The sequence below is a fragment of the Protopterus annectens genome, chromosome 14.part0, assembly GCF_019279795.1.
Source record: "Protopterus annectens isolate FY-2018-M chromosome 14.part0, PAN1.0, whole genome shotgun sequence".
Lineage (NCBI taxonomy): Eukaryota > Metazoa > Chordata > Ceratodontiformes > Protopteridae > Protopterus > Protopterus annectens.
In genome coordinates, this window is record NC_056748.1 from 1,039,434,618 (window position 1) to 1,039,447,586 (window position 12,969).

The 12,969-nt window shown below is 39.2% G+C and overlaps 1 protein-coding gene across 2 annotated transcripts in view; it reads right to left on the reverse strand.

The window, feature by feature from the left end:
- Nucleotides 1-12,969, reverse strand: part of ZMYM3 (zinc finger MYM-type containing 3) — a 3,891,108-nt gene that overhangs the window by 1,831,560 nt on the left and 2,046,579 nt on the right. The window lies entirely within an intron of this gene.

A 12,969-nucleotide genomic window follows, 5' to 3' on the forward strand; every position in this document is an offset into this window, starting at 1 on the left:
AATAATGGATGCACTAGGTCCAGGAATACATAGAAAGTTAATAAGACAAGCAGAGTGACAGAAAGTAAGCTAGATATTAAGATTCAGAAAAACAATGCACTGGAAAGACTGAGTGAGGGATGCTGTTTAAATGCAGGGAAATAAATATTTGGGCAAGGGTGTTCAATATAATTAAATATAAAACATGCACACTGGAATATATAAGTCATTGAAATCAGTAAGTATCAGTGAAAAGAACTACTTTGTTTAATTCTGCATGCAGTTTCGTTAAAGTCACATTTGTTAACAGGCATTAGAGAGATTTTCCAGTACTTCTGCTGAAGATATGAAGCAATACAAGATTCAATAACCATGTACTCTTATATTCAGACTGCAGACCTGTCTCTAGTGCTGTTGGAATGTAATTTACTTTCCTTGACAAGCTGTTCTTGACTGAAAAAGAGTGGAATCACTGTGTGAATACTTAAGCTTGACCTTTTAAAAAGAGCTACAGCTTTTGAAATATTGAATAAAGGTTAACAGGGATATTTACAAAAGTGCACTAGCTATGGGAATGAACAACCTGTACGTAGAAACAACAAAATGAAAGACTGCAGATAGTCTAGCTATTTTCCAATACAAGGATAGAGGAACAGAGTAGAAATAAAATGCTGCAAGTCAGTGAAATAAACAAATCAGTGATTTAACAGGTGTTCTCCAGCCCAATGGAGTAAATCATGGTTTGAGTCTTAGAGAGGAATGTAAGAAGCTTTACACTGCAGTTTGTAAACAGTGTCAACTCTGTTGCATTGAGAAAGCATGTACATACTTAATATGTTATTTAGTTCTTGGGTCTTTCTGAGACAGTCTGTCTTTGAGACCATTTTATCCTTTGATTTGGATGTTATCTGGGATATTTTGCAGTCACCCTAATGTTTACGGACATCAGGCATGATTTTAAGCTCAAGTGTTTTTAAAGTGCAGCTAGGCAATCCACTTATGCTACATTGACAAGGTTTAAAAAAAGCTGAAACTTGCAAGTCTGCAGCTAGTGGGTACAGCTTTATTGGCCTGAATGTACACATAAGGACTTGAAAAGTAAAAGGCCATGGGCATTCATAAGCCATGTGGCTGTAACACTGCTATGTCCTTAAGTAGTTATTTTCATACATTCCAGGGGCTTCTACTATAGTATGTTTAAGGTATTAAACAGTGACGACCCTAGAATGACTCTTTCTTGCAGTTTTAAAGCACTCTACCCAAGACAGAATGGGCTATTAGGACTAGCAATGCCAATCTCTTCTGGAAAGAAATCAAACAACTTAAAGGCCATATCACTAACACTACTCCCTCTAAAGTTTCCTTACCCATCAATAATTCTAACTTTGCGGAAGACTATAAATCCCACATACTATCCTCACTGCAAGCAATAACCAATAAATTAATCACCGCACATTCTCCTATAGAATCATTCAAATGACTCCATTCAATACTACCCACTAGCAAAAGTTTCTGCCACACTCCACGTCTCTGAAATTCACACAGGTGAAACCAAGACATTTGTTTTTTGCAAAACAAATTCTTCAGCAATGAAATTCAGCGTACTACTCCCACACTTCCTTAGAAAGGCTGCTAAATAAATTACAAAACCACATGCCCATACATTTATCCTTTCCCTCACCTCTGGAATAGCTTTGCCTCCATTCAAACACTGTCATTCCTCTGCAAAACGTCACCTCCCAAAAATACTTCAAAGGATGAATGACCAATTTCCAGTGTATGTTCCATTTCCAAAATACATGAAAAGCTGTTGTACAAATTCTGAAACTATTGCAGCCTGCTTTAGATCACCAACACATTTTCTGTAATGGGTTTAGCACCTATACAACCTTATTCTCAGCTACCAATGGTATTTACTATAATGACACTGATAACTGCTGGGAGTTTTTGTTGACAAGAAACCAGGCTTTTGAGACTGTCAATCACAAGCTTCTGTTGCACAAACAGGAAAGGCTCGACTTTGGAAGCAATACGGTCAACTTGTTTTGTAAATTATCATTACAATACCATGTTTCAAATTTATGCATTCAACCAGCTCTCCAAATAATGAAACCACAATGTAGGAGTTCCCCAAAGAACTGTCCTAGGCTCACTTCTTTTTTCTCTTATTTCTTAATGTTATAACTGAAGACATTCTTGGCCTAGATATTGCATTATATGCAGAAGATAATATTACTCCTCCAAGCCAATAAAGACACACAACCTACAATTACATGTTCGATCATGTTTCACAAAACTGTGTCAATGGGCACAGAATAATAATCTAGGTCCCACAAAAAAGTACTATTACTTGCCACACCCCAAAAAGCAGCTAACCTACCCAGTGTGATACTCAATGACACTGAAGAGAGCAATATTCCAAGTGTTTCTGAATATATACATATTTAAGCTGAATACTGGACCCATCACTGTCCCTCACAAACCATACAAGCTACATAACAAAGTTATTTCAGAAAACTCTGTTATAAAATATCTTATTTATTTTCCTCTGAAGCCAGGAAAGCTACTAATAAAAATGTTCTACCTAAACTTCAACATGCAACACTCTTACTATCCTTACACTCTACCCACAATATGCACAAAATACAAACTGCTGAAAACAATATCTTCAGATTTGTTGTATTAGCAGACTACCTCCCTCATACACCACTGTAACCTAACGGCAGCCACTGGTTCTTTTTTAATCACAGGGCACCTTTCCTGTTTCTCTGTTTATTATTTAAAATCTTTAACTAGGATAATATTCACCACTAGTACCAGAACTACAATTTAGGGAACAGACCTACTCCTCGAGAAGTAGTCAAGAAGACCTTACACTTATAAGGCTGCCTTTTTAAAATAAGACTGCTGAAAAATCACTTCCGCATTGTTCCTGCAATCTGGAATCACCTACCCATGGAAATTAAAGCTATATCAACAATTAAAAAATTCAACAGACCAGCACAATCACCTCATCAATGGACCATCTGCAAATGTTACAGGGATAATGGCTAACATAGTGTCACTATTACAACTGTAATAATGTAAACATATTACAAACAATGTAAATACTGTACAATTGCCACAATATTCTTGGATTGCTAGCTGTTAAATGGTCTATTTATTATTTTTTTTATAACTGTTATAAACACTACTACTCTGCACGCACAATTTGTAAACAATGGAATATATATATATATATATATATATATATATATATATATATATATATATATATATATATATATATATATAAAATGTACCATTATAAACAATGGAATGAATATATGTGTTCCTTGAAAGTCCTAGTCGTAACTGAAAAGGGTCAACAGACCAGCCCACCTACGTGGTCGACAAATAAAAGTAAAGATAAAACATAAGGGATTTACAGAAGCAAAAACACCAAATAAGTTGAACAACAGATTGAAAAGCAAATGGCAGTTGGAACAGAGTGTTAAAGCTCTGAGCTCAAGTTCCTGTGCTAGAGGGTTTGACTCTCTCAGCCCTCATTTGCCTTATGGTATGACCTTGAGCAAGTGACTTAAAAAGACAGTGCTTAGGGCCAACTAGGAATATGGGCTAGTCTCAACAGTCCCCTGGATTGCAAGCCAAGTAACTACCTATTAATCTATGAACTGAAAGAAGCTAAAATGTCTGCACAAGACTACTTAAGAAAATATGAATGAACATGCAGTAATGGTTTTGAAAAAAAAATAATTTTGCTTGGAAATATCCCTACAGCAACCTAACTGTCAGCTTGGCACATAAGGCAAAAAGGATAACTAAAATAAGGAAATATGAGAATGGAAGGGTAGGCAAAGGAAAAATTATGAATGCAATGGCAAATTATTACAATGCACTATACAGATAACATTGAAGTTGACAGCAACACAAAGACAAATGGTAACATATTTCAGACAATTGCCAATTCCTTAGTTAACAGAAGCAGAAAGAAGGGCATTAACATAAAAAATAAAGGAAACTGAAATTAAAAGAGAGATGAAAAAACACAATACTGGGAAAACTGGCAATGAAAGGCAGATCCTGCCTGCTAAATCTGGTGGATTTCTTTGAAAATGTGACCAAGGCCATTGACGAGGGCAAAGACTTGACACAATCTCACATTTAGGCATTACCGATAAACTTAGCAAACTGAATGTAAACCCCTTCGTTTAAAGATGGGTTGCCAACTGAGTCACAAACTGGACACACACTATCAAAGTGGGTGACTCCACATCAACCAGCAGACCCGTTACCAGTGGGGTGCCACAGGGGTCAGTACTGGGTCCCCCACTGTTCAGTATATACTTCTCAGAAGTTCAGCTCAAAACTAACGGGTCGTGGCTGACAACGTTTGCTGACAACTGCAAACTAGGTGCAATCACTGAATCAACAAATTATGTCAGTATACTCCAGGAGAGTCTCACGCAGACAAATGACCAGTGTATTAGTCACAGTCTCAAACTGAATGCAAAGAAATGCATCATCATTCCATCTGGCACAGTGTCCCCTTACACTATCAAATCAACAACAATACCCTAAGTACCCATGAAGTGGTAAGGGACCTGGGAACACAAGTCGAGTGCAACCTTAACTTCGACCATGTGTCTACTGTAGTAAAGAAAGCTTTCAGCATAGCACACTTGATTAGTAACTGCATCACCTCGAGAGCAAAAGTTATAACCCCTCTATACTCAGCACTTATCCAGGCCATAATTGAGTAAAAAGCAAATGAAGCAAAAACAAAGGCTACAGCAATGAAATATGCCCTAACACATGACTCAGTACAGTGCTATCCCTTTTTGTGGGGGTTGTGAAAAAAATGAGACAGTTAGGAATTTGGTTAAAAGAGGATGTTAGGCAAGCAGCTAAAGAAATGTAGGAAAAACTACTCAAGAGTATAAGTAAGACAACACTATGTAAATTGTTATTTATGGATATGGTCATTTAGGGACAATAAGATACAAGTGATTAAGATAAATATCAACTGCGGGATCAGATACAGAAGATTATGAAAAAAAGGAGATCAAAGAGATCTGGGATAACAAAAAAGAAATAATACAATGGGAAAAGCTAACAACCACCAAAAGAAACAAACTTCCTGATTTACAGGTGTAGTACAATGTCACAGAGCAGAAGCACATATACTCCCCTGACAGAAACTGGTACTCTCAAGGTGGAATACCACACATAGCTGTTCTTTTTTTATATTAAAGTAGCTAAGAAACAATACCACAAGCATTTAATAAAATATTTATGATATGAAGGGTCCCCCCCAAAAGAGGTGTTGTATGTTAGGCTAGAAGCTGTTGACAGACTCCGATTCTTCCACAGCTAGACAGATGCCTCTCTAAGCAGAGATCAAAAATTACTGAAGATTTGCCTCATTCTGGTTGTAGATATACTTCCCCCTCCACTGCTGCAGCAGTGAGAATGGAGGACATCTTAGATTATTATAGTTCATTAAGGACATGTATTATAGTTCATCAGACGAAAGTTAAATATTCCACATACTCATAAACTAAGAACATGTCGCTCAAAAAGATCTTTCAACCCAGATAACTTCCTTGCTGAATTACAGGCATGTGACTGGTCGCCTTTGACACACCTTGAACTTAATGAAGCTGTGACCTATTTTAACACCAACATTCTGCAAATCCTTGATTATCATGCTCCAATTTGTTCTACCAGGATAAGACCAAGACTGCCCCTTAGCTAACTAAGCAAACAAAAGAAAAAATGATCCTTAGAAATAAAATTTGGGCTAGATGGAGAGCTACCAAATGTCCATCTGATCACCTCCTCTTCAAACAGTTAGGAAATACCACCAAGAAAGATACCCTTAGAGACAAAAGGGAATTTTATCTTTATCTACAAAATACTACTCAAAATACCCCTCAAAAATTCTGGTCAGGTGTTAATAAACTTCTTAAACCTGGACACTGTCCTACTCCTATCCCTTCAGGATTTAACCTCAACAGTACTACTCAGATCCCAAATGCCTTTAATAAGTACTTTACAGAAGCTATTCTAACCCTAGCCAATTCACTACCTACTCCTACTACATCCTCACAAGATATCTCTTCAGCCTCGTCTAACGCCTTTCAAATTCAACCTGTCTCATCATCTATTATTTACAAGCTTCTCATCAAACTCAAACCTTGTACCCCATCTGCTGACCAACTCCCATCTGAATACTTACAAACTGCCGCAAAAGCTATTTATCACCCAGTATCTATTCTGATTAATAGGACCATCACTGAAGGAAAAATCCCTACCATTTGGAAAATATCTCATATAATTCCTCAACATAAAGGGGGCTCTTCTTCGGAGCTCTCTAACTATCGCCCTATTGCCTTACTGTCCCCATTAGCTAAGATAATGGAAAGATGCATACATAAACAATTTCTTAACTACCTTCTTCAAAACAAACTTCTAGCTGACTGCCAACATGGTTTCAGGCCTCACCATAGCACTACAACTGCCCTCCTTTCCTTTGCTGACTCCATTAATAATAATCGAAATAACAATCATTTCTCATCTGCACTATTCATAGACCTATCAAAAGCTTTTGATATGGTTAACCATAATATACTTCTTGAAAAACTCAACCTCTTCTCTCTAAGCTCACATTCTTTACAGTGGTTTAGAAGCTATCTCGAAAACAGGCAACAAGCAGTGCTTTGGGAGAATAACCTATCATCCCTACTCCCAGTAAATGTAGGTGTTCCACAAGGATCAATACTTGGACCCCTTCTTTTCTCATTATTTATTAATGACCTTTACTTGAATGTGCCACAAGCAACCTGCATCCAATATGCAGACGACTCGACTTTGATCTGTTCTGCTACAAACGTTTCCTCCCTCCAATCCATCACCCAAACAGCTTTCCATAACGTTGAAAAGTGGTTTATGAAACACTGCCTCCTCAACCCCAAAAAAACTAAGCTTCTTCTCTTTACTCCTACCAATAAATCTCCTACACCATTCTTCACTATCTCCTCAAATAATTCTACCTGTATTAACCCCGATACGACCACTCGTCTATTAGGTGTAACCACTGACAACCATCTTAACTTTGATGACCAAATTAACGCTACTATTAAAGCTGTTAATAAAAAAATTGGGACACTCTACAGAATTAAACCCTTCCTTAACCCAGCAGCTAGAAAAACCATTGCACAGACCCACCTGCTTTCCACCCTTTTTTATGCTTCAGCTATATATACTACCTTATCTAAAACCAACATTACCAAACTCTCTACCTGCTATAATAGTATAGCCAGATTCATAAATGCTACTCCCCATAGAACTCACCACTGTCAAAACCTCAAACAACTAAATTGGCTAGAACTAAAAAAACACTTACTCTACCAACAATTACTTGTCATTCATAAGACCCTTCACTTCCCTGATAATACTCCTAGCCTGGCTAAACTGATATCTCCTTACAAAAACCTAGCCACACTTCGCTCTGCAAATAAGTTCCTAGTATCTACAACTAAATCATACAATAAAGCTGGGGATGCATTATTTTCAAATTCCATAGGTAAACACTGGAATTTACTCCCTCATGAAATAGCTACTCAAAAGTCTACCTCTCTATTCAAAAGACATATCAAAGAACATCTTAAAACTCAGTGGCTATGTCCTTGTACTAATCCCGACTGAAAGTAAGTCTCAATACACCTTATTTGTCTTCCCGTCCCATTACTGACCTCCTATCTGACACTTCCTAGTAATAAGAGTTGCATCTCAAAAGTATGCCTTCTATTATTTTAAACTTCAGTATTTTCTTTTTATTTTTAATTTGTGTAACTTTTCTTATAAATATTTACATCGTTTTTGTAATTATCTCTTGTACCTTGCATATTTTTATGAATAATGTTAAATATCATTGTTATTTGTACCTGTTCTGGAGCTTTTCTCCCCGGGCCTCTGCTGTAAACGGATATATGTCCAGTTAGACTAGCCCGGTCAACAAATGTAAAATAAAATAAATAAATAAAAATAAATATACCCATGTGGAAGCACACAATAGACACAGTGCCTAAAATGAGGTAACAACAGGATCTCAACACAGGCATTTGAGCACATCTAGGAAAGGAATATGAACAGCATTATGCACACACTTATATTCATAGAATTCTTAAGCAATCTTTAAGTTAAAGGAAGTAAGACCTCAGAAAAATAGACCACCACCACCAAAAGGTAATACTATATATAGTAATAAGAAATACAAAAGAAAATGTATGGAGTATCTGAAAAGAAAGAATAAAGAACTAAAATTTTGGGAGCAGATGATAAAAGGAAATAAGTTAATCAAATGAGATGAAGTTAGACAAACGTTTGGATTACTGAACACAAGATCACCTTTCATATACACGTTTAATGTTAGAGTTCAATCTTATGTTGAGTTTGGCTAGTAAACTACAAACAGTAGATTTTATAACCAAGGTCAAAACAGAAACGGCAGACCAGAAAAGAGTCGTAAATGTAGCATATAAGGCAATATCAGATTTAAGAAGACAGCAAAGTATAAAGATAAAAATTGCATGGAGTGAAAGACTAAACAAAAATATTACAGATGATCATTGGAGATAAATATGTCTTAACCCTATTTATTTTACATATGGTAACCAGGAAAGTCCGACTGGACACAGATCCTTTTTCAGTAGAGGCCTGGGGAGAAAAGCTCCACATACAAGATACAATGAGAGATACAAAATACAATTCAAATTACAGTTTGACAAAGATAAAGTACAGTTTTGTACCTACCATAAATGTAGATGTCCGAGAGGAATGCATCTGCAGTCTTTACAAATGGGTTGTCCTGTCGTCAGGCAGCCCTTCGGTCGGCCGGATTCCAAAGTCTGGGTCTGGCTTCGGCTGGTGTCGCACTTCACCCGACGTCATTGCGGCAGTTATTCGGGTATAAAGGCATCAGCCAACGCCATTTTCCTCAGTGTTTCTTGCCCCAGATGCCAGGTTCCCTCTTGGATGGCTAAATTTGGATAAATGCCAAAGTTTCCAAATAGTAGAGAGCAAACACACAAAATAAGCATGTATGTACATATATACAAACAAATACACCATAATAGATCCCCCCCAAGCTAGCTGAAGATTGGTAAGTACCCTAGGAGTACCTCAGAGGGGAAGGAGGGTGGGTAATCCTGAGTGCAGATGCATTCCTCTCGGACATCTACATTTATGGTAGGTACAAAACTGTACTATGTCCTTCAAGGATGCATCTGCAGTCTTTACAAATGGGTAGAATACCATAGCTAAACTAGGGGAGGAGGAAATGAGAATAGATTATGGTGTAGTCAGGATCCCTTGCAAAACAGCAGTGGCAAAACCAGCACGGGATCTAGAGTATAGAGCTTGGCAAATGTATGCACGGAGGTCCAAGTAGCAGCCTCTATAATGTCCTTGGTAGCCACTCCTCGTAAGAAAGCTGTGGTAGTGGCTGTAGCCCTTGTGGAGTGAGGCCTGATGTTCTCTGGAGTTTTCTTTCCATGGTAGGAGTAACAAAATCTAATGCAATTTCCTATCCATTTGGAGATTGTCTGTTTAGAAATTGGTTTTCCTTCCTTTCCTGTTGCATATGCTACCAGAAGCTGGTCAGTTTTTCTATTGTTTTTTGTCCTGTCCAGGTAGTAGCGTAATTGTCTGTGTACATCCAAGGTATGTAAGAGCTTTTCTCCCTGTTCTGTGGGTTGGGGAAGAATGTAGGAAGGTGGATAGCCTGATTTAAAGAGACTCTGGATACCACCTTAGGCATAAATGTAGGATTTGTTCTCATGGACACTCTATCTTGATGGAAGATCAGGAAGGGTTGTACTGCCATTAATGCCTGTAGTTCAGAGACCCTTCTTGCTGAAGTTATTGCCAGCAGGAAAGCAGTCTTCCAGGATAAGTATTGTAATTCTGCTGTAGCTGCTGGTTCGAAAGGGGGTAGAGTCAGTTTTTCTAGCACAAAGTTCAAGTCCCATGCTGGCAATGGAGGTTTCCTGGGAGGTTTTACATTTTTAATTCCTCTCAGAAACTGTCTGAGCAGAGGATGCGAGAAGACAGGAGGATCCAAGCTGTATTCTGCTGAAATAGCTGATGCATGTATCTTGATGGAAGAATAGGACAGGCCTGTATGGAAGAGCTCCGCCAAATACTCCAGGATGTTGGCTATGTTCACCAGTGTCACATCTTGCCCCTTTGCAGTACTCCAGATGAGATATCTTTTCCATTTTGCTGCATAATTCTTTCTTGTTGAAGGTCTACGAGCCTCCAGGATTATGTCTTTAACCCTTTGGGATAAATGTGGGTTAATTGCTGTTATGTAATGTTCCAGGCAGTTAGCTGCAGAGTTTTTAGGTTTGGATGCAGGATGTTGTAGTTGTTCTGTGTCAGCAGTAATGGGATCAGGGGCAGTGTCCATATTTGTTCCCGGACATGCTCCTCAGCAGTGGATACCAATGTTGTCTTGGCCAGTCTGGGGCTATCAGAATGATCCTCGGATGTTCCTCTTTGATCTTGAGAAGCACCTTGTGCATCAAAGGAAGTGGTGGGAATGCGTATGCTGTCAGGCTTTTCCAACTGAAGGATAGGGAGTCCACCTTCCAAGCAAGTGGGTGGTAAGTCCTTGTGCAGAATTTCTTCAACTGGTGATTGAATGGGGATGCAAACAAGTCTATTTGTGGTAATCCCCATTCTCTTGTGATGGTTTTGAAGATGTCCGGATGCAGCATCCATTCGTGGGCATCTGTTGTAGTTCTGCTTAATATGTCTGCTAGAATGTTTTCCTTCCCTGGTACATAAATTGCCTGTAACTGAATGTTGTAGCTCAGAGCCACATCCCATAGGTCCAGTGCCAGCCGGCATAGAGGGTATGAGTGTGTGCCTCCCTGTTTGTTGATGTACCACATAACTGTGGTGTTGTCTGTCCTTATCATCAACTGGCCTTCTTGGAGAAAAGGTCTGAATGCCTGGATTGCCAATTTTACTGCCATCATTTCTTTTAGATTTATGTGCAGATGCAGCTGGTCTTGAGTCCATAGGCCTTGAATGCACTTGCCCATCATGTGTGCCCCCCAACCGAGGTCTGAGGCATCTGTCGTGATGGTTTGTCTTGGTTGACTTTTGCAGAAGGGCAAACCTGTGTTTGATTGACAGGCCTGAGCCCACCATAAGAACTCTTGCTTTAGGCATGGGATCATTGGAATTTTGGTTTCTAGGCTGTGCTTGTGCTGAGACCACAAATTCTTTAGGTACCACTGTAGCTTTCTCATATGCAGCCTGGCATGAGGGACCAGTATTATGCAGGATGCCATGAAGCCTAGAGCTTGTAGCACTTTTCTTGCAGTTAGATGGCTCTGCTTTGTTAATGCCAAGAAGTAGAGAGGAAGTTGCTCTTTCTTTTCTGCAGTTAGAAATGCCATTTGTTTTGATGTGTCCAGTTCTGCACCCAGAAAGGTTATTCTTTGGGATGGAATCAGCCTTGACTTTGTGTATTGACTGTATATCCCAGGGCTTGCAGCAGGTAGATGACTCTTTGTAAGTCTTCTGTTAGTTTGTTTTGTTGTCCGCTTGTATCAGGCAGTCGTCCAGGTAGGGATAGATTTGAATTCCCTGAAGTCTGCAATGAGCGATTACTGATGCCAGGCATTTCGTGAACACTCTGGGCGCAGTAGATAAGCCAAAGGGCAATGCTGAGAATTGATAATGCCCTGATCCTGCAAGAAATCTGAGGTATCTTCTGCAAATTGGTCTTATGGGGACGTGCAGGTATGCCTCCTTGAGATCTAGAGTTACCAGCCAAGACTCCTTGCCCAGCATGGGAAGAAGCTGCTGTAGGGTCAGCATTTTGAATTTTGGAACAATGAGGAATGTGTCTAAAGCGGACAGGTCTAGAATAGGCCTCCATTTGTTTTCTTTTCTTGGTACCAGGAAGAGTCTGGAGTAAAATCCCTTCCCTTGCTCCATAGATGGTACCTTTTCCACAGCTCTCATTCTTAATAATTGAGATATTTGTTTTAGAGCTTCTGCCCTTTGAGAAGGTGGTAGGTTTGGCATTCCTCTCTTTCCTGGTAGTGTATGGAAATGGAACCTGTAACCTTTGTCTATAGTTTGCAAAATCCATTTTTCTCTTGTAATGCAGTGCCAGTTTCTTGAAAATAATGTTAGCTTTCCGCCTAAGGGTGCTTCTAGTTGTTCTCTGGTAGTGTGCCACCGCCAAGTCACTGTGATTGAGTTGTTGTAGTGGTGGTGGCTGTATCCGTGCCTCGTTGGTTGTTACCCTGCCACTGGCGACCCCTGTAGGCACCCCTGGATTGGTTTCTGCCTCTAGAGCCTATTCCTGCCTCTTTGTGTCTTAGAGGAGTCCGGAAAGGACCAATTCTTGGAGGGCCAGTTCCTGCTAAACCTTGGAGGTTGAACTTGTAAGAAATCTTTCACTGTTTGCACAGATTTTGCTTTCTCTTCCATCTTTTTAGTACCTGCTCATGGGGCACCAAATAAATTGACCTTGTCCATAGGTGCATCCAAAAGCTTAGATTTGACATGGTCTGGTAATGCCTGTTCTTTCAACCATGCATGCCTCCTGATAACTGTGCCAGTCATGGCTGATCTAAAGGAAGCCTCCAGTGCATCATAGCCACATTTTAAAGAATGGTTACTAACCTGCTGTATGTTATGTAACATTTCTTGAACATACTTTTTATCTAAAGATTCTTCAGAGGACAGCTTTTTAGTCAACTGGTCAAGCATAAACTCTTGATATTGAATCATATGAAATTGGCAGTTCAAAGCTCTAGCTGACAAAGTAGCAGAGGTGTAAACTTTTTTACCCCATCTCTCTAAGGACCTGGATTCCCTTTCAGAGGGGAGGGGTTTTAGAAGAAGTAGCTGCTACAGCTTTAGGGCCCTGGGAGATAGTCTCTGGATCTGCAAAAGGAG